The sequence below is a fragment of the Sorex fumeus genome, unplaced genomic scaffold, assembly GCF_029834395.1.
Source record: "Sorex fumeus unplaced genomic scaffold, SorFum_2.1 ptg000044l, whole genome shotgun sequence".
NCBI lineage: Eukaryota > Metazoa > Chordata > Mammalia > Eulipotyphla > Soricidae > Sorex > Sorex fumeus.
Window position 1 is genome coordinate 58,023,320 of NW_026606101.1, and position 23,271 is coordinate 58,046,590.

Consider the following 23,271-nt stretch of genomic DNA (forward strand, 5'->3'; position numbering starts at 1 on the left):
CGCGGCCGCAATAGCGGCCGCGCGGTTTTGAATTTCTACTATTTTACTTATTGACCCTGGAAGAATTTCTATTAAAAGTTAGCTAGTTAAGAGATTGGTTTCTGTGCCCTGGAGTCGTGGCCGTGCTGGAGAGCCGCTCGTGGGGGGCAGCTGGCGACCTCGGTGGGGAATGGGAGACGGCCCACAAAGCCCCCCTTCCCATGAGGTCCCCGCCGCTCCCCCGAGCCCGGCTCAAACCTGCTTTCCACAAGGCTCCCGTGCGGCCGCCATCTTTCTTTCCAGAGAGGAGCGGGCGGGCTGGTCAACGCCCTTCCCCCTCCGGGCAGGCTTGGTGGCGCGGATCAACACAAGTCCATTTGCTTTTCTGCTCCAAGCGGCTGGTTCTCTGTGCTAAGTCCTTGTGCCTCCGGGGCCGTGGCCGTGCCGGAGAGCCGCTCGTGGGGGGCAGCTGGCGACCTCGGTGGGGCGTGGGGGACGGCCCACAAAGCCCCCCTTCCCATGAGGTCCCCGCCACTCCCCCGAGCCCGGCTCAAACCTGCTTTCCACAAGGCTACCGTGCGGCCGCCATCTTTCTTTCCAGAGAGGAGCGGGCGGGCTGGTCAACGCCCTTCCCCCTCCGGGCAGGCTTGGTGAGCCCATGAATTTAACAATAAAATTTTATTATTAAGGAGAAAATGGCAAGTATGGTATTCATTAATATTTTATCATAAATCTTCTTGAGGACATCCCGTTGTGTGCAGATATAAAATAATTTTATAGAACAATATAGAATTTGGAAGGCAGGTGGAATAGATGTGCTGTAAGATAAATGCTCCGAAAAACTGAGTTTTCTATTTAGTGTAAGGTCTCCAGAATACCATTTTGATTTTTACCCTAGATACCAAACTTTCTAAAAAATATATAGATGACTCGGTTATAGAGTACACGTTTTACATTAATGAGATTCTGGGTAGATGTCAATGTCCTCCCATTGTTCATCAATTTGCTCAAGCGGGTCCAGTAATGTCTCCATTTTGAGACTTATTGTTACTGTGTTTGGTATATCAAATACGTCACGGGGAACTTGCCAGGCTTTGCTGTGCAGGCGAGATACTCTCAGTAGCTTGCTGGGCTCTGCAAGAGGGGCGGAGGAATCGAACCCAGGTCAACGGGGCCGGCAGCATCCAAGGCAAATGCCCTAATGTCAATATATCCTAAATATATCCTAATGTTTCTATGTATGACCATACAAATAGATTCATAGAAGATAATAAATAAATATGGACATACATGAAACATGGATTTATTATAAAAACTTGATTTTTATCTGATTGTGAAAACTGGTTAAATAGTCTGAAGGAATGTGTTTGTTTTCTGGGATTATGGGGAAAAGGTACCACAAACTCTGTGGTTTAAAACAATAAAGAATTTGTTTTGTCATATTTCTGAAGATTAGATATTGAGATTAAGTTCTCAGCAGAGGACTGGAGCCATTGTACAGTGGGTAGGACACTTGCCTTACACATGACCCAGTTGGCTCCATTCCTGACATCCCATATGATACCCTGAGCCCCACCGCAGAGTATGCTGCCTCTGAATCCTACAACAGGATATCACTCACCTCATCACTACTCTGGAAGTTACCAATAAACTTTGGCTTTCCTTAGCTCACAGCAGTAGAACTTCAATCTGTTTTCATTACCACATAATGTTTGCTTTTTGCTTCCAACTTTATTTTTTTCTCTTCTCTTCTTTCTACTTTTTTTTATTATTAGTGAAACAGCTTGAGGTACAGTTGTAGACTCATACACTTTTGTGCTTGGGTTTCAGTTATACAATGATTGAGTACCCATCCCTCCACCAGTGCCCATTCTCCACCATCAATGATCCCAGTAGCCTTTCCACCCCCAAACCCATCTCACAACTTTCATACCATAGAGATGACAATGCCATGACTATACCTCCTAGTGAAATATTTAAGAAAAATTCCAGAGGGGCAAAAGCTTTAAAATTTATTTTAAGACATATGTTGCTGATAATAGTTTTAGTGCTGCAATTCTGAGATCATTGATTATCTATTGTAAGAAAAGCTCATAAATATCTACTTGGCATCATAATTGTCACCCCTGGTGCTAAGAAGACTGAATTTCATAGCAAATGATGTAAATAAAATAAAAATTGTATACGTTAAATAAAATTTAAAAATTTCTGGTCTTAAACATCTCATCATTTAAAGATATCCATGAGCCATTTATATTAGGGTGAACTCATATTCCTGAACAACTAGTAGCACAAGTTCATGATTCAGTTTGTATAATGAATATAATCACTGATTTATAGGCAATAAGTATACTTAGTGTCCTATTGTCTTTAATCTTTATCATTTCTAACCTAATGGAACTGTGTTACTGAAGAATGTGGTTGGGGCAAAAGACAAAAACTTAAGACATAAGTTTAAGCAGGAAACTTTCTACAGCTAAGGCAAGTTCAAAGAGTTCAAGAAAACAATTAAAGAGCTTGAAATTGACAAAAGTATAACAATTTGGGCATCACTAAAATCATTAAGCACAGACTATGATGTCTGTTTAAAACAAAAAAAATGTTATTTTAAACAGCAATTTGAATAGATGTGGCTCACTGCCAGCAGTTTCTATCTTCGTTGTCTACACACTAACATCCAATTATGATGAAGGAGAAATTTAGAAGTTCTACATGGAGCTGGAGAAGTTCTATATAGAAGACCACACCTTCTACAAGATCATTGTCGGTGATTTTAAAGCCAAGTTTGGACCGAAAAGATCAGCCGAAGAACTCCACATCGGGACCCATGGCCTAGAATGGAACAAACAGGTTGAGAGACTGTTTGAGTTTATCATGTCAACCAAGACCATCCATGGTAACTCAAGATTCCAGAAGGCCGAATCTAAACGTTGAACATGGGAGTCTCCTGGTGGACAATTCCACAACGAAATAGACCACATCATATTCAATCGACCGTTTTGCCTGATAGATGTCGCTGTTAATTCCAAATGGGATCGGACCACCGTCTCCGTCGTGCAAAATTCTACTTCACAGAGCAGGGAGAAAGAGCTGCAAAGTTTAAGAAGAGAACTCCCAGAATGACAACCAACTGGGAGCTCTTTGGCACTATTGTGACAACATGGGAAGATGCTATTGTTGACAACACTGATGAGGAATACGATCGACTGGTTCAGCACCTCCATGATTGTGTGAGGAATGCCAAGAGAAAAATAGCCACAAAAAAAAACGCCTGTCTTTGAAAACTCTTGAGCTTATTCGCCAACGTGGTTTGGTGCATGCCTCAGGCAACTGCAAGTGAACATTAGAGCTTGCAAGGCAGGCAGAGGTGCGATCAAGAAAGATCTCAAAGAGAAAAGAGCAGAAGTGCTGGTAGATGCAGCAGAAGCTGGGAAAAGCATTCGTAATGTCCTTCGCCAACTACTAGACCAAGATGACTGCCCTCCGACGTTCTGATGGATCTATCACATCTTCCAGAAGGGCAATGGAGAAGATTATCCATGACTTCTACTCAGATCTCTTGGATAGCCATGTCCACCTACCCACATACCAAATTCCACAGGATGGATATGTCGTTTCCAATGTTCTCCCTTCCGAAATCCAACATGTCATTTCATCGGTAAAGAAACTAACAGCACCCAGCCCAGACAAGGTCAGACCCGAACACCTGAAGAATCTGCTATCAGTACTCATCAATACACTGGCTTGGCTATTCACACGCTACCTGTCTGAATGCAAGGTTTTGCCCCAATGGAAAACCAGCAGGACTGAAATACTGTACAAGAAGGGAGACATACAAGACATTGGCTATTATCGCCCAATCTGCCGATTGTCTGTCATCTACAATCTGTTCACTTGAGTCATCCTGAATAGGATTGGCAGAACACTAGATGAAGGACAACCATGCGAGCAAGCCGGATTCCGAAAAGGATTCAGCACCATCGACCATATCCACATGATAACCAAGTTCATTGAGGTTTCTCAGGAGTTCAAGATGCCGCTCTGTCTAACGTTCATTGATTTAAAGAAGGCCTTTGATTCTGTTTAGACGGAAGCGGTCATTGAAGCCCTAGCCAATCAGGGCATTCAAACTCAATACATCAGGATCCTCCGTGAGCTGTATTACAGATTCACTACCAGGATCTCACCATTCTACAAAGAAGTAATCATTGATGTCAAGAGAGGGGTTCGGTAGGGTGATACCATCTCACTGAAACTCTTCAGTGCCACCCTCAAGAACATCATGCGACAACTGGAATGGGAAGGAATAGGAGTGAGGATAGATGGTCGGCAACTACACCACCTCCGCTTTGCTGATGACATTGTTCTAATAACACCAAACATCAGCCAAGCGGCACAAATGCTGGCCGACTTCGACCGTGAGTGTGGAAAGGTCGGACTACAGACAATGTTTATGAGAAACAGCCTCGTTCCTGATGCTCCATTCTCTCTCAATGGAACGACCATCTCCGAATACAACAGTTATGTGTACCTAGGTTGAGAAGTCAACATGATGAAAGACCTGGCATCTGAGCTGCGCAGGAGGAAGAGAGCAGCTTGGAACCCCTCAAGAGTGTCAAAGAAATAGCTAACAGGAGGAAGAATCTCTGGGTCTGGGCACATCTCTTTGATTCCACTGTTCTTCCTGCATTAACATATGCCTCAGAGACCTGGGCCCTACGCGAACAGGATGAGAATGCTATTAGGTCTCCCAAAGAGGAATTAAAAGAGCTATGCTTGGAGTATCACGCTTCACTCAAATGAGAGAAAGAATCCGGAGTTCCCACCTCCGTCAACGGTCAAGAATCAGGGACGCTATCTCATTTGCCAAAGCGTCAAAAATCAGATGGGCTGGACATGTAATGAGATTTAGAGATGACTGCTGGACTAGAGCCATTACTGACTGGATTCTATGGGACGTCAAAAGACCACGTGGCCACCCACCTACCAGAAGGTCAGACTTCTTCATCAAGATCAGGAATGATCAGTTTGAGGCTCTTTGTATTCCTAGAAGGAACAGATGCCATTGGACTACACTAGCACGCGACAGGGACAAGTAGAAATGTTACTGGCGCTCACTCGAGCAAATCGATGATTAATGGGAAGTCAAGTGATCAAAATTTTAATAATCAATTTATTGTTCTGAAAGATAGTAGTTTAAGAAAACATTAAACCTAACTTCCTTATTTTTACCACCAGAAACCTAATATTGAATTAGGTGTGATCTTTTTCTATAGAATGATTACAGTTAAAGTCATAAAGACATAATAGAATGTTCCACTTCGTAAATTTTTCAGTCAATGAATTTTTTAAAAGAATGATAGAATATGGGGGTATGGTGCCACAGCAGGTCAATCTGTACCTATGAGGCGAGTGCATCAGCAGCCTGTTGGCACTATCAGAGTTTCAGATACCCCAAAATTGCCGCTGTGCCTTTGACCAGACCCCAAAAATGTGGTGCAAAGTTTACCAAGAAAGTAAATGGCCAAAAGTTAGGTATGTGTGAGACACACCCACAAATCACCTCCGGCTCAGCTATATAAATGGAATCACCTCCGGCTCAGCTATATAAATGGAGGCATGGCCTCTCTGGTTCCTGATCAAACTGCTTAATGGCCATGATCCCAGAAACTCAGAAACGAATCTAGGAACCCATAGGCTTTTGGCAGAAGTGCATCCTGTTTCTGCAGTAGGTTACTGGCGCTGGGCCACTCCAGGTGGGAATAGGTTTTGTGCCTTGGCCTGTTCCCCTTGGTGGCCCGGTGACCACCATACTCCAGAGGTCACTGGACAGTCAGGTTTGGGCCTGCAGTGACGAGACATGTGGGGCCTCACTAGATGGGGGTGGAACTGGCCCTTTCCTCCCCATCCCAGAGAGACCCTGAGTCACCACCTACAAATGGCCTCTCTGGCTCCTGATCAAACTAATGATCCCAGAGACTCAGAAACAAATATTGAAACCCAGCAGCTTTTGGCAGAAAAAAAGCCAGGTATAAGCCAGCAGTGACAGGGCAACTTCTGTCTCATGGGAAGGGGCGCAGTACCAGCTCTTCCTTCACGCCTTACCAAGGTCACGAGTTGCCCCCCATGAGTGGCTCTCTAGCACGGCCATGGCTCCAGAGGCAAAAGGACTTAATCCAGAGCCTGGCAGCTTGCAGCAGAAAAGTGAATGGACCATGCATTAAACTACAACACCATGCCCCAGGAGGGAAAGGGTGTTACTTCCTTCCTCCTTTTTGCCCCACCCCCTCCAGCAGCAAGGTGGCCGCCACCTCAGAGCTTATAGGAAAGCCAGGTATGAGCCGGTGGTGATGGGAAAACTGCAGTCTTATGGGAAGGGAGGTGGTACCAGCTCGTCCTTCAGGCCCTACTGAGGTCACGAGTTGCCCCCCACGAGTGGCTCTCCAGCACAGCCGTAACACCAGACGCACAGAAACCAATCTCGTAATTATCTGGCTTTTCGCAGAAATCCAAAGTCGCAAGGCCGCTATTGCAGCCACGCAAGATTATATGGTTCTCATAACCAGCTATGGAAAACAAAGTATTTCACAATGTCTTTCCAGCAATTCTGATTTTTGGGGAGGAATTCTAAACAATAATGGTGTAGCTTTTGCCGAAATAATGAATGTACTCAATGTAGAGAAGAGTTAAGTGGAAATCATCTACATCACAGGCATTGGGAGAGGTGGGAGGGGAGGTATATTGGGGTTCTTGGTGGTGAAAAATGAATACTGGTGAAGGGAGAGGTGTTTGATCATTGTATGACCGAGACTTAAACCTGAAAGCTTAGTAACTTTTCCCACAGTGATTCAATAAATATAAGAGAAAAATAAATAAATTAAATTATGAAAAAAAAAGGTAAGGTGGAGTTCCTGCCTAATTCAATCAGTTAATCAGTGGCTGAATAAATAACAGTACTCCTACATAAAAAAAAGAATGATATAATATTTCTGTTCTGAAAACTAAAATGAAGTTAAGGATCTAGACATTACTCATCAATTTCTGTGAAGATCACAAGAAGGAAAATAAAAGTAAAAACAAAATGATATTTTAATTATATTTTCAATAAAATATACTATATATTTTATATATAAAAATTCATGGAAATTTTAATAACCAAGCTTTGTATTCAATAGGAGACTTAATCTTAGAAAAGAGTAAACAAATGTATCTTATGGCAAGACTAGTAAAATAACACTATATATCATGAGATATGGAGGCTAGAATAAAACATTTTGACATATAAATTAATCATATAAGAAGTTAGTGTAATAAATAGAAAAGGTTAGTATCTGAAGATGTGTGTTTTTCTCAGTAATTTTACAGAAAGTGAAAAATTACTTCTAAATTTTAGTAGTAATTCAAAATAATAATTAAAAAAAATTCATATTTGAACCCAGTAACTGGTAACCACATTGAAAAGGCTTAAGAAATTAAGAAAAACTATGCTGCTACAAAGAAATCATGTTAAGTGGTGACAAGGAATTTTTAAAATTTAGGGTCTGTTTTGGAAGGGCTAAAAATCAGCATATGGATAAACTGTCACCTGAGAAGTAGAAGTGAAATTGGAAAGGAGAATTGAGATGACATAGGATACTGTAATTAACAACTATTACTATTGTTCCCCTTTAAAAGCTCTTAAAACTGTAGTCAATATATATGGAACCAGATTATAAAGCTCCCATTTAGTGTCACTTAATCGCTTAAAATCACTTAACTTCCCGTTAGTCATCGATTTGCTGGAGCGGGCGCCAGTAACGTCTCCATTTGTCCCTGTCGCGTGCTAGTGTAGTCCAATGGCATCTGTTCTTTCTGGGATCATGAAGAGCCTCAAACTGATCGTTCATGATCTTCACGAAGAAGTCTGACCATCTGGTAGATGGGCGGCCACGTGGTCTTTTGACATCCCATGGAATCCAGTCAGTAACAGTTCTAGTCCAGCGGTCCTCTTTAAATCTCATGGATGTGACCAGACCATCTGATATTTGACACCTTGGCAAATGAGACAGAGTCCCTGATTCTTGATCGTCGACGGATGTCAGAACTCTGGATTTTTTCTCTCATTTGAGTGAAACGTGATATTCCAAGCATAGCTCTTTCTATACTTCTTTGGGAGACCTGAATAGCATTCTCATCCTGTTTGCGTAGGGCCCAGATCTCTGAGGCATATGTTAATGCAGGAAGAACAGTGGAATCAAAGAGATGTGCCCAGAGCCGGAGGTTCTTCGTCCTCTTAGCTATTTCTTCGACGTTCTTGAAGGCGTTCCAAGCCGCTCTCTTCCTCCTGCACAGCTCAGGTGCTAGGTCATTTGTCATGTTGACTTCTCGACCTAGGTACACATAGCTGTTGCATTCGGAGATGGTCGTTCCATTGAGAGCGAATGGAGCATCAGGAACGAGGCTGTTTCTCATAAACATTGTCTTCGTAAGATTCAGCTGTAGTCCTACCTTTCCACACTCACGGTCAAAGTCGGCCAGCATTTGTGCCACTTGGCTGATGTTTGGTGTTATTAAAACAATGTCATCAGCAAAGCGGAGGTGGTGTAATTGCCGACCATCTATCTTCACTGCCATTCCTTCCCATTCCAGTCGTCGCATGATGTTCTCGAGGGTGGCACTGAAGAGTTTCGGTGAAATAGTATCACCCTGCCGAACACCTCTCCTGACATCAATGATCACTTCTTCGTAGAATGGTGAGATCCTGGTAGTGAATCCGCAATACAGCTCATGGAGGATCTTGATGTATTGGGCTTGAATGCCCTGATTGGCTAGGGCTTCAATGACCGCTTCCGTCTCAACAGAATCAAAGGCCTTCTTTAAATCAATGAACATTAAACAGAGCGGCATCTTGAACTCCCGAGAAACCTCAATGAGTTTGGTTATTGTGTGGATATGGTCGATGGTGCTGAATCCTTTGCAGAATCCAGCTTGCTCGCATGGTTGTCCTTCATCTAGTGTTCTGCCAATCCTATGTAGGATGACTCGAGTGAACAACTTGTAGATGACAGACAATAGGCAGATCGGGTGATAGTTGCCAATGTCATGGATGTCTCCCTTCTTGAACAGTGGTACGGTCCTGCTGGTTTTCCAATGGGACAGAATCTTGCATTCAGACAGGTAGCGAGTGAAGAACCGAGCCAGTGTATTGATGAGTACTGATGGCAGGTTCTTCAGGTGTTCAGGTCTGACCTTGTCTGGGCCGGGTGCTGCTTGTTTCTTTACGGACGAAATGGCGTGTCGGATTTCGGAAGGGAAAACGTTGGGAATGACATATCCATCCTGTGGAATTTGGTATGTCGGCAAGTGGACATGGCTATCGAAGAGATTTGAGTAGAAGTCATGGATAATCTCCATTGCCGTTCTGGAGGATGTGATGGATCCATCAGGACATCGGAGGGCACTCATCTTGGTCTTGTAGTTGGCGAAGGACAGGCGGGCGTAACAAATACTTTTCCCAGCTTCTGCCGCATCTACCAGTACTTCTGCTCTTCTCTCTTTGAGGTCTTTCTTGATCGCATCTCTGCACTGCTTTGCGAGCTCGGACATTAGCTTGCGGTTGCCTGAGGCATGCGCCAAATCACGCTGGCGAATTAGCTCAAAAGGTTTCGAAGACAGGCGTTTTTTTTGTGGCTATCACTCTCTTGGCGTTCCTCGCACATTCATGGAGGTGCTGAACCAGTCGATCATATTCCTCGTCAATGTTGTCAACAATGGCATCTTACCATGTTGCCGCAATAGTGCCAAAGAGTTCCCAGTTGGTGGTCGTTCTGGGAGTTCTCTTTTTGAACTTTGCAGCCCTTTCTCCCCGCTCTGTGAAGTAGAATTTTGCACGAAGTAGACGGTGGTCCGATCCCATTCGAAATTTTGGGACAACAGCGACATCGGTCAGGCAAAACCATCGATTGAATATGATGTGGTCTATTTCATTGTGGAATCGTCCACCGGGAGACTCCACCAACCACAGGACGCTTTCTGGACCCGCGTGGCAGCTCTGGCCGAGACTCACGCACAACTGACGACCCACAGAACAAGATAAGCGGAACTCTCTGAGACCTTGGAATCCAGCTCGGCGGACCCAGGGACAGAGTTTCTCTGCTTGTGCCCACCAACCGCAGGTGACAAAGGGATTCTAATCAGGAGCCCCACCCTACCCTGCCCTGTCTGCTTCCATCAACCACCCAGGGATCCGATTGCACACAGAAGACCCACCCTACCCAGATAAAAACCCCACTGGCAGACTTCCACTATCGACACTGCCTCCACTACACAGCCATCACCACACTCCAGGACGCTTTCCGGACCTGCTTTCCGGAATTGTCGTACCGTATTTGATAGGGTTCAAATATGGTAACACCTACAAGGGTGATTAGAGGTCGCCCCAAAAGCCTCTATCCCTCTCGGAAAGACTGGCAAGCTACCGAGTGTATTCCGCCCTCACGGAAGAGCCTGGCAAGCTATCCATTGTGTATTCGATATGCCAAAACCAGTAACTACAACTGGTCTCATTCACCTGACCCTGAAGGCTTCACCAACATGGCAGCACTGAGAAGGATGAGAAAGGAGAGGCCGACAAAATCTCAAGGCCGAACTAAGCTGCCACAATGAAGGAAGACAAAAATGATCGTCTGTACTTTCAATGCACATACGCTAGCATCAGATGCATCCATCGAGGACCTGTTGGTACAAGCGCAAATGATCAAGTACGACATCATTGGTCTGACCGAGACAAGAAGGCACGAATCTCACCATGCCGTTTTCGACACTGGAGAAGAATTGTTCCTCGGAACATGCGATAAAAGAGGTGTCGGAGGCGTCGGTGTCCTTGTCAACACAAACTTGGCCAACAGCATTGATTCATTTGAATGCCTAACAACCCGAATCGGACGTTTACATTTGAATAGATGTGGCTCACTGCCTGCAGTTTCTATCTTCGTTGTCTATGCACCAACATCTCATTATGATGAAAGAGAAATCGAGAAGTTCTACATGGAGCTGGAGAAGTTCTATAAAGAAGACCACACCTTCTACAAGATCATTGTGGGTGATTTTAATGCCAAGATAGGACCGAGAAGATCAGCTGAAGAACTTCACATCGGGACCCATGGCCTAGAATGGAACGAACAGGGTGAGAGACTGTCTGAGTTCATCATGTTGACCAAGACCATCCATGGTAATTCACAGTTCCAGAAGGCAGAATCTAAACATTGGACATGGGAGTCTCCCATTTAGTATATGAAATATAAAATGAGTTTTGTAGACTGATGATCATCTTAGGAGCTAAATAATAATCATTTTCCTTTTTCCCTTTTACTCTAATATTTTCTTCATCTTCAATTTTTCTAGAAGGTTAGAAGTGCAAGCAAAATTTGTGCAACTATATGGAAGTTTTCCTATAAGCTTGAAAAATTAAGAAGTCCCAAGTTCTAGATCATTAACTTGCTTTCATGACCATCATTGGAATACAGAGACTTGTTTCTTTGAAATTCATAATTTAGTAGTGAAGACAACCTGTTTAATTTGTATCAAATAAAAGTATCAAACTGCTTAATTTGGAGTTTATTTAGAATATGTATTAACATATTAATATTTTTTACTAAGTTTATGAGTATTCCATATTTTTATATATATTAAAATTATGTTTTTATTTAATGTTTTAGTTCCCTAAATTAAACTCCAAAGATACTTTTATTTTTTATTTGTTTTATTTTTAATGAAAAATTCTTGTTCTCATTTTTAAAAGTATCAAATTTGGATTTTTAGCTACTGCATAAATTATTTCCATATATGTTCCTGAATATTAATAATGTATTCTAAATTCTTTCAAGGTATAATAAACAAGATTAATGTTCAATATTTTTTATCATGTAATCAATATTTTTATTTTTTATCCATATTTGCCAGTGCTCAGGTACTACTCTTACTTCAGTGCTCAGAATCACTGCTGACTGTGCTTAGGGTTCCATGCTGTGCAGGAATTGAACCCAGGTCTCTAATATGAAAAGCATATGCTCCAGTTCACTAAGCTACCTCTACAACCCTTATTACAAATATATTTTGGCATCATTTAAGGTAAAGGTAAAGGCCCTTCCGTTGTTCGTCGATTTGCTCGAGCGGGTCCAGTAACGTCTCCATTGGAGACTTTGTTGTTACTGTGTTTGGCATATCGAATACATCACGGGTGGCTTGCCACGCTCTGCCATGCAGGCGAGATACTCTCGGTAGCTTGCCGGGCTCTCTGAGATGAGCGGAGGAATCGAACTCGGGTCGGCCATGTTGGCTGCGTGCAAGGCAAATGCCCTACCGCTGTGCTATCTCTTCATTAAAATCAATAGAAAGATAAGTATTTACAGTTTGGGTACCAAGTGTCGGTAGTTGAGTTTTGCAACTAACAAAATGTGAATGCAAATAAAAATAAAGGTTTTTGCTTAAAATGATCAGAACCCACCCCCCCACCCCCGCCCCTTCAAAAAAGGCTCCTAAAAATTAGAGTAATTTTTCCAAGAAAGGCTATGTTAAATGGAAAGTATTTGTTACTATTTTGTTACATTGTCTGAGATAATAACTTTGGTGCCTGAATCTCAATATCGCTTATGTCTTTTCTGCTTTATTTTTTTACAAGACCAGAAAATATCTTATTACTCTAATGTGCAATTTGATACACAAATACTTCTCTGTTATTGTTTTCATGTATGTGCCACCAATTTTTATCTTCAGGAAATAGTGTCACTCTTTTACTACTAACCATGAGAAAGCAATAAGACAGATTTGTTTTTCATATTCTCTCTCTAAAGATCTTATCTACGAATTAATCTTTGAGTTCAAAAGCTTTTGTTATGGGCCACGCTAGCACCTTGGTGAATCCTGTGGACCCCTTCTCTGGCTATTGTTTTTGTTCGTTTGTTTGTTTTAGTTTGGGGTCACACCCTGTAATGCTCAGGAGTTACTCCTGGCTCTGGCGCAGGAATTATTCCTGGCAGTGCTCATGGGACCATACGGGATGCCGAGGATTGAACCTAGGTCAGCTGCATGCAAGGCAGACTGCCCTACCCACTCTACTATGGCTTCGACCCAGACTATTGATTTTAAATAAGTAAAATTCCTAAAAGTTCAAAGATAAAAAAGATCAAAATATCTCTAAATTAATTGGTAACAGAACAACTTTTGAAATGCGTAGTTCTGTCTATTGCTAAAATGAATTATGAATTTAAGAATATTTATTAAAATTTGCAAGCAGGGGTCAGAGAGACAGTATTGGAGTTACAGTGCTTGCCTTACTGCAGCCAACCCCATTTTGATCCCTGCATATGGTTCCCGTGAGTAGTGTCAAAAGTCACTCCTGAGCAGAGAACCAGAAATAGCCTCTGAACATCAAATGATGAGTCTAAAGCCTCCCCAGAAATAGAATAATCATTTTTATTACTCATTTATGATTATTTTTAAATAAAAATAAGTGAAGGAATTTTTATTCTTGCAATGTGATCAACAATCTTAGTGATTGTTTTTAATTTTATTTACGACCTAGAAGACAACAAATTCTAGTAAGTAAGTTTGAATGCCTCTGGAGAGGAATAACATTTTTTTTTTAAGTATGTACTGTGGAGCCCTTTTCTTTCAATTGACTATTTAAATAACACCGTTCTGAAGCAAAATATTTGCTGCCCTGGACCTATATAATTTGTACAATAGTACTACCAATCTTGACTGACTCAAAATAAGCTTTTTCTTTTGCATTGGTTTGGGAGCCACACGGGCCATGCTCAGAGCTTAGTCCTGGCTCTGTTCTTAGAGATCACTCCTGGCTGTGCTCAGGGACACATGTGGTGTCAGGGACCCAATGAGAGTAGATCCACTTTTAAGCCTAACACCTTATTCCCTGTACAATCTTTCTCCCCTCTCCCCCAATAAGCCTACTTTGAACTCTGAACATTATTTTTTTAAATGAATCACCGTGAGATACAGTTACAGACTTACAAACTTTCGTGATTACGTTTCAGTCATACAATGATCGAGTACCCATCCCTCGATACCAGTGCCCATTCTCCACCAGCAATGTTCCGAATATCCCTCCTGAACTCTGAATATTATCAGAAGTTCCCCTTTTCTCAACTTAGGAAAACTGCACTTGGAAGGGAATTCTAATCAACTGAAACTCACAATTCCTCCACCACAGTTGGTTGCCTTCTCCGGTACTAGGGCTGAAATACAAAAAGGAAAAGAACTGTCTTATTTGATTGATACTATCATGACCTGGCTTCACTGCTCTTTGGTTTCAGAAAAGTCACAAAAATGACTCCTTCCACACCTGTGTCTGTACAGTCATTCATTCCCTACCTTTGCCAATTAATGCTCTGTCCTTGCCTCCAGCAATGCTTCTCATCTGGCAGGTCGGTTTTGATACTCGTCTTCATCTCTTCCTCTCAGCATCCTCATTTGACACTGCCACCAACATCTGCTGAGGTCACCTCATTCATCAACTCCTGACAGAAAGTCTTTCAGGAAATGTCCCTTTTGTAATTAACCTTGGCCACCCTAACCACATGCTTGCTCTTCACAAAAAAAAAAAAAAAAAAAAAAAAAAAAAAAAAAAAAAAACCGCCTCATCCTTGACTCTGGTCACTGAAAGTAAAACTTTTTCTTGTACAGCCATTTCTTTGCTCTTATGTCTAGCCAGTTCTCACAGTTGTTTTGTGCCCTTTAAATATCATAGATGCTGTTCTAACAGGTCTCCCATCTTTGATGGGGATATATCTGATAGATTTTCCTGAAAATTCCCCACACTAGGAAAGTGAAGAAGAAATGCCATCTTTTCCCAGTGAGAGTTTCTCTTCCTCCAGAATAATTTACCTTTACAGAGCCCCACATTAATCCTATCCTTTTATGAAGATAAATTTGGAAATACCCGTTTGTAGCAACCTAGTTGCAAATATTGTATAAATCTGATACACTAGAGTAAAAGGTAACTAGCTGCTAACTTTATCTGTGGTTCCTTCATTTTCTTTTCCTTTGTTGTTATGGGTCATAACCAAACTCAGAGGAAACCATTTTAGATATTCCCACAACCATGGGGATCCAGAGGAATACACTCTACCTGACCATTTTTAACTTACATACTTGAACATTGCTTAAGCTTTGGTTACCATTTATCATGTTTCTGGAAAGTGTTAAAATACTGTGATACTGGGGCTCCTAAATTGGCTAAATTATAGGAGACACAAGTGGACCCTGGTCAGTATTAATTTAAGAAGTACCCCCCAGAATAAACTATATTCTGAAATAACACAAATGATACGAAAGGCACTACACACACACACACACACACACACACATATATATATATATATATATATATCTCATACTGTATCATATCTGAAGACAGACTTGAGGAGTAAGAGTGCTAAAGATTATGCAAGGGCTGAGATGAAAAGATAAAATCAGTGATAGAAAAAAATATAAAAACAAACCCTCTGGATGATGCTGATGAAAAGAAAGAAGAAATATTTTTCCAACCTGATAATTTTGTTTTAGTTCGGGTAACACACTAAAAAGAAATTATCACTCCTGTTTAGTTGATGCTTTCAGAGAGATACAAATATTTCCCTGAAATTTCTTAGCTATGACAAGGTGTTTAACTCCAAGTCTGATCATTTCCACACAAATCCGCTGCTTTTGAAAAAAATTAATAGTCTATGCAATAAAGGTACTTGATCAGAAACAGAAATGTTATAGATCACGTCCAATGTGGACATTAGTTTGAGAGACACTTGCTAGTGACAAGACTTTCAATATTAAACCAAGCATAAAGTTCAAGGTAAGAGGCCACAGTGATAGTACAGCTAGTAGGGCATTTGCCTTGCATGCAGCAGACCGAGCAATCCCAGGCATCCCATATAAACCCACAGGAACCACCAAGAGTAATTCCTCAGTGCAGACGCAGGAGTAACCCCTGAGCATCACTGGGTGTGACCCAAAAAAGCAAAAAAAAAAAAAGTTTGAGGTAAAACTGGAAAAAGCAATTTCTGTTTCATTTTGTCATACATAATTGACCTTCTTGATGAACTGCCTAAAGATTAGAGACAAAAACCCTAAAATTTCATTTTCTTCTCTAGTCCATTACAAAGAAATGTCCCAAATGTATACCAAGCTAGGCATTTCATGATATTTGCTCTCCTTCCGACTCTTACATGTGCTGTTCAAAGGGTATAGTTCAAAATGTGCTTGATATCAGGGTGAGAAACACAGGAGAATGATTCAGAAAGCAGAGCACTAGCTGTATGCTTTCTTCATACTAGTAGAAAAGCCTGGATGATGATAGGAAATGGTTTGAAATTATCTTGAGTGATTCTTCCAAATAACTACACTTTATTGTTTGCCTCTTATCATCCCAGATCTCAGAATGTAACTGTCCTTTTGCCTTTTCTCCTTACTTTTATATCAAAGTTTAAAACTTTGCCCCAAGAGAAATAATAAACTATTACATTATTTGATGTATACAAATAAGACAACTACTACATTTAATAAAGAACTCATCCTCAAATTAAGCTTTTACTAAGAATTATAAAACTTTGTTATCAAAAAGGATTTATAGTTGATGACGAAATCAAATGAACAACAAAAGAAGCAGCAAATCAATACATTTCATGAGAATAGCATTATCTGAGTACCAAAACCAACATGAAGTAAATGAGAAATATTATGGAAGTCTTCCTTAATGAATATAGAAATCCTTAGAAAATTCTTACAAAAATCTTTTAAAAGAATTCTCTTGAACCATTATCATGTTTACAATTATAAAATCCCAAATGAATTAATTCTAAAGACCTAAATGACTTTATTGAACAGTTCATGACCCAGGCAGCACTTTGTGGAGTAGAGAGAAAGCTTTTACGAGAACTAGACAAACTGAGGCAGGGGCCATAGCTCAGTGAGTAAAGAATGCTTCTCAGGAGATCCTGGGATTGATCCCTTTTTCTCACTGACCCCGTGCCCCAACACACACATACACAACACACACACACACACACACACACACACACTCACACATGATGGCAAAATGGAAGGTTTAAAAGATGGTGGGGAACTGATGTACCAAGAGTAGCACACAACATTTGATGGGGTTTAATAAACATGTTAGTAATCTCTATACAAGTGCTTAATGGTTCCAGATAAAATGCAACAATCTTCACACACTTTCCTCTAAGGAAAGTTTATTGGACTATTTTTAGTAGATTATTCATTATAAGCAGTAATGTCTCCATTGGAGACTTTGTTGTTATTGTGTTTGGCATATCGAATACGTCACGGGGAGCTTGCCAGGCTCTGCCGTGCGGCCGAGTTACTCTTGGTAGCTTGCCGGGCACTCCGAGAGGGGCGGAGGAATCGAACTCGGGTCGGCCATGTTGGCTGCGTGCAAAGCAAATGCCCTACCACTGTGCTATAGCTCCAGAAGCGATAGCACAGCGGGTAGGGCGTTTGCCTTACAAGCGGCCAACATGGCCGACCCGATTTCGATTCCTCCACCCCTCTCGGAGAGCCCGGCAAGCTACCGAGAGTATTCGATATGCCAGACACAGTAACAACAAAGTCTCCAGTGGAGACTTTACTGGGCCCGCTCGAGCAAATCGACGATCAACGGGAGGGCCTATTTTTTTATTCATTACAAGCAATTCAAAATTAATTGTTTCAATTCTGCTTTGGGGGACATGGTTTAGGATTTGGGATGGAAACCTTCAAAATATGGAGGTGGGAAGGTGGAATGGTGGTGGGATTGGTGTTCAAATATTAGATGTAATGAATTATTGTGAACAACAACTTTATAAAAATAAAATTAAATTAAAAAAATAAAGAGGGTGGGGTAAGATCAGTAACAAAAGAAAAGAAGGACCACTTCAGGTAGTTTCCTCGCATCAGAGGAAAGGGGTCTAGGGGAGGGGGCAGAAGGATCTTCTGTAGATTACTTCACTAATGCAGACCAGATTGATTTCAAATTCCATTAAAGGGAGAGATTGATACTGCTGTTAAACTAGATTTGAAAAAAATACCAGATTATTTCACTCAGCTGTGGTATAGAGACAAACTAAGGGAATAGACTTTACTAAAAAATGACAAAGTCCTAGCCTCAGACTACAAAATACAGATTATGAAACTGGGAGGAGAGAAGGGAAATTAAAAGGGGCAATGGTGGAGGGTCTTGAGCATTTGGTGGTAGTGAAGGTGGAGTAGCTTTGTACATGAAAAAGCATAAACTTTCATGCTACTATGACCATGTTACCTAAACTATCATTTAAAAGATTAATTATAAAAATAAATAAACTGTCATCTAGTCTTGGGGGGGGTCTTCATTTGGGCCTATCATTGTTCTTGTAACTGGTTTATCAAGGAATCACAGTCTCAGATTGATCTGCTTGAGAAAACCAATTAACAGAATTAAGAAATTGAAAAAGTATAGCCATATGATTTTAACAAATGTTAAATGTCTGAAAGGACATCTATTAGAGTATCTGTTTGTGGTGGAAGAGGTATTATAAATAATAGAAGGGAGCCAAGAGAGGTGTACCTATATAAACCTATTTGGGGACCAAAGAGATAATACAGGGGGGTAAGGCACTTGTGTTGCACATAACCAATGCCAGTTAAATCCCCAGCACCATACGACCCCATATCATTCCCAATCCCACTGTGAGTTATATCTGAGTCTAGAACAAGGAGCCCCAGCACAGCCAGATGTGGATCCAAAATTAAAAAGAAATTTAAAAAAAAACCCTATTTGGCATAGAAAGTCTATGTTTCAATGTGAAATATAAATACTTCATTGTTCTTGTACTTAATTAATACTCTGTGTCCATAAACTATCAGAATATATGTGTTGAAAAGGTGGAGTGTTTTGAATTGGTATAAAATATAAGCCATGTCATACCATTGTTTTGTCACCAGAGGGACTATTAGTCATGAAGTACAGTTTTTCATTCTGGTCCTAAGACAAATTTTTAATACTAATATTTACACTTTACAGTTATTCCTGTTATACCTGTGTGTTGTAGTGTACATAGCAGTTCATACAAACAAATCTTTCATACAGTGTCCAAATAATTTTTCCATTTCAGTTCTAAGTAGATAGAGATATAGATATATAGAGATAGATAGATAGATAGATAGATAGATAAAGATATAGAAATATTTCACTTCTGCACCATATTTTAAAAATTTATTTGAATTATTAAATGATGAATGTAATGTTTATATTAGTTGTAAAATTTTAAATAGTGAGTTGATTTTTTTCAAGTTTTGTACACTTCTTTAGGAGATTGTTTCTTGGGCCACACCAGGATGTGCTTAGGATTTTTTCCTGGGTCTGTGCTCACAGATCATTCCCTGATCCCCAAAACAGGGAACGAGGAACCATATGAAGTGTTGGGGATTAGGCCCTGGTTGGCTGCATACAAGGCAAATGCCCCACCCACTGTTACTATCTCTCCAACCCTTGTATCTTTCTCTTACTTGATTTCAAGATACATATGAGCAGTTACAAGTAATATCATATTTAAGAAAATATATCAATTAACTATGGGTCTAGAGTTAGAATAAAAGTCTTTGATGACCAAGGTCTCTATCCATTTAACTAGTCATTTTCAAACTACTCCAAAGTCCTTTGTGAATCTCTGGCAGCTCTTTCAGGGGTGTTTTTTTTCCCCTGAAACAATATTTCGCTTAACATTTTATATTTAAGTCTCTTTGAAAAGGCCTTTACTCTTAGGAAAAAAAAGCTACAGATCATTTGGAAACCAGCGGACTAGAGTGATTGGACAGAATACTAGAAAAAGTGAAATATGTAAAGTGCTTTTCTGTACACAATCTCACAACTGCATTTCTTTTCAAGCAAAATATGAGCTATAACAACACAAATGCATGGCTTATTCGCTTTTTATCACCCATTCCTAGAACAAATATGTATGGTTATGCATAAAAAGAACCAAAGTTACTTAAAAATAAGTATGTTGAAAGCTTCTACTCGATTCTCTGGAAAATAAGTAGAGTTGGAATCATCCTAATTTTTGAAGAAGGGGACTGTCTCCCAAGTGGTGTTCAAGGGATTTGGGAACCCTTCGGTCCCAGCAGTTCTTTGCTAATCAGGTTATATTTCAAAGTGAAGGTCAAGGATCCAGAACTGCTGGTGCCTGGGGGTTGTTTGGGCCACTCAGCAATGCTCAGGGGCTTTCAGAGTCACACCTGTGATGGAGTCAGGGATCCAACAGGGGCTGACTGCATGCAAGGCCTATGCCTGACCCTTTTTACTACTTCTCCTATTTCTCAATCTTTTTTATCATCAAGAAAAGAAACTTTTGTTTTGATCTGCAACACACAAAAACACACCTTATCAGTAAACAGAAGAATTAAGTCAATCCCAAGTCCTCCATCTTCTTGGTTTTAATAGTTTTTGAGTAAACTCTGGTCAAAAGTTCAGGGAAAAAGAGAAGGAAAAAAAGTAGATAATACATTGAGCTAAATCGTACTATAGCTGCCACTCACTTGCTTAAGAAAATTCAACGGTAACCAAGAAAAACAACGATGTGCTATTTTATTTGTTTTATTTTCTAATTTTGTGAAAAAAAAACACATCAGTTGTATGGACTGATGTTTACATTTATACAGAACATATAAAACCATGAGACCCATTGTATTTACCGTCTGAATCTCACAAAAACAATGTTTATGAGAAACAGTCTCGTTCCTGATGTTCCATTCGCTCTCAAGGGAACAAACATCTCTGAATGCAGCAGTTATGTGTACCTAGGTCGAGAAGTCAACATGACGAATGACCTGGCACCTGAGTTGCGCAGGAAGAAGAGAGCAGCATGGAACGCCTTCAAGAGCCTCGAAGAAATAGCTAAGAGGGTGAAGAACCTCCAGCTCCAAGCACATCTCTTCGATTCTACTGTTCTTCCTGCATTAACATACGCCTTAGAGACCTGGGCCCTACGCAAACAAGATAAGAACGCTATTCGGGTCTCCCAAAGAGGAATCGAAAGAGCTATTCTTGGAGTATCACGCTTCACTCAAATGAGAGAAAGAATGACGGTAAAGAATCAGGGACACTGTCTTATTTGCCAAGGCATTAACAATCAGATGGGCTGTTCTCGTAATGAGATTTAGAGACAACTGCTGGACCAGAGCCGTTACTGAGTGGATTCCAGGGGATGTCAAAAGATCGCATGGCCACCCACCTATGAGATGGCCAGACTTCTTCGTCAAGACCCTGAAAAATCGGTTTGAGGCTTTTCGTGTTCCTCGAACAAGCAGACGCCGTTGGACCACACTAGCACATGACAGGAACGAATGGAGATGTTACTGGTGCCCACTCGAGCAACTCCATGAGTAACGGGATGTCAAGTGATCAAGTGATATAAAATCATCATATATCTTTGTTTACATTTATGCATCTATTTACATTTACAATGACATATAAAGTCATCATATACCTTCTTAAAGCATGAAAAGATTTTTTTCCAGAAACCATTGATTCACAGAGACATTGCGAGCTCAGTATACATGTATAATATTAGGCCACGTTGCCATTTTCTTGCACTTTTCATCTGTCTATTTAAAGACCTGGAGGGGTTGGTTTCTCACTTCCTCTTACTAATGGTCTGGGACTTCCTCTGAGCATTGTATAGATTCTGAGATTGTTTCTGTCATATCCTTTTCCTGAAGTGGCAGCAGTGAAGAAACTTTGGTGCAAAGAATTAAAAATCCACCAATTTACTATTTTAAAGATATTAACCACATTGAATCTAGACATTACTCTAAATTGTACGGACAAATATACTGTCTTTTTTTTAATTCCTGTTACAACAAACTTCTATATACTTCTGATATTAGTACAAAATTAGTACATATTCACTACAAAATTAGGCCAAAATTATCATATAATTCTGCAGGCTAGACATATATATATATATATGTATGTGTGTGTGTGTGTGTGTGTATGTGTGTGTGTGTGTCATCAGCCACTATTTAACATTTTGTCATATGATTGATCTCTAGTCACTAGAGCACTTCTAAAATGTCTCCTCTGTGGGCTGGAAAGATAGTACAGTGGGTAGGGCATTGCTAGGGCACTTCTTTGGTTGCTGCCTACCTAGATTTAATTCTTGGTACTACATATGGTCCCCCAAGCCTCACCAGGAGCTATCACTAAGCACAGAGCGAGAAGGCCTCAACATAGCTAGTGCATTCCCTCTACCCAAATTTTCTGCTTTATGCTATTCCGCTCTTTAGTTTTTCCTGGTCTGCCAGGAAAAGATGTTAACATGATCTTTCCTTTTTTTTTTAAGACTCTAGAATGCTTGTGAGGGAAATCTCTTCCTGATCATTCAGGTTGTTACAGAAATTCAGATCTGCTTTGTTGTAGGACTGAAGGCCATGTTTTCTTTGGGTAACTTTTAGGTCATTGATTATGTTGAGACTAAAGCAGTCATTGAAGCCCTAGCCAGATAGGGCATTCAAACTCAGTACATCAGGATCCTCTGTGAGCTGTATTACGGATTCACCACCAGGATCTTAACATTCTACGAGGAAGTGATCATCCATGTCAAGAGTGAGGTTCAGCAGGGTGACACCATTTCACCGAAACTCTTCAGTGCCACCCTTGAGAATATCATGCTATGACTGCAATGGGAAGGAATGGGAGTGAAGGTAGTCATTTGGCAACTATACCACCTCCACTTTGCTGATGACATCATTCTAATAACACCAAACATTAGCCAAGCAGCACAAATGCTGGCCGGCTTCGACCGTGAGTGTGGAAAGGTCAGACGGCAGCTAAATCTGACCAAGACAATGTTCATGAGAAACAGACTCATTCCTGACATTCCATTCATGGACAATGGAACGAATATCTCCGAGTGCAGCAGTTATGTGTACCCAGGTCGAGAAGTCAATATGACGAACTCCCTGGCACCTCGGTTGCGCAGTAGGAAAAGAGAGGCGTGGAATGCCTTCAAGAGTGTTGAAGAAATAGCTAAGAGGATGAAGAAATCCCGATTCCAGGCACATCTTTTTGAGTCCACTGCTCTCCCTGCACTAATATACACCTCAGAGACCTGGGCCCTACAAAAACAGGATGAGAACACTATTCAGGTCTCCCAAAGAGGGATCAAAAGATCTGTGCTTGGAGTATCACGCTTCACTCAAGTGAGAGAAGGAATCTGGAGTTCTGACCTCCGTCAACGATCGAGAATCAGGACGCTGCCTCGTTTG

The 23,271-nt window shown here is 40.9% G+C and overlaps 1 protein-coding gene across 1 annotated transcript in view; it reads left to right on the forward strand.

Annotated features, from left to right (window-relative positions):
- The window catches only part of OSTN (osteocrin), a 47,101-nt gene that overhangs the window by 15,758 nt on the left and 8,072 nt on the right, over nt 1–23,271 (forward strand). The window lies entirely within an intron of this gene.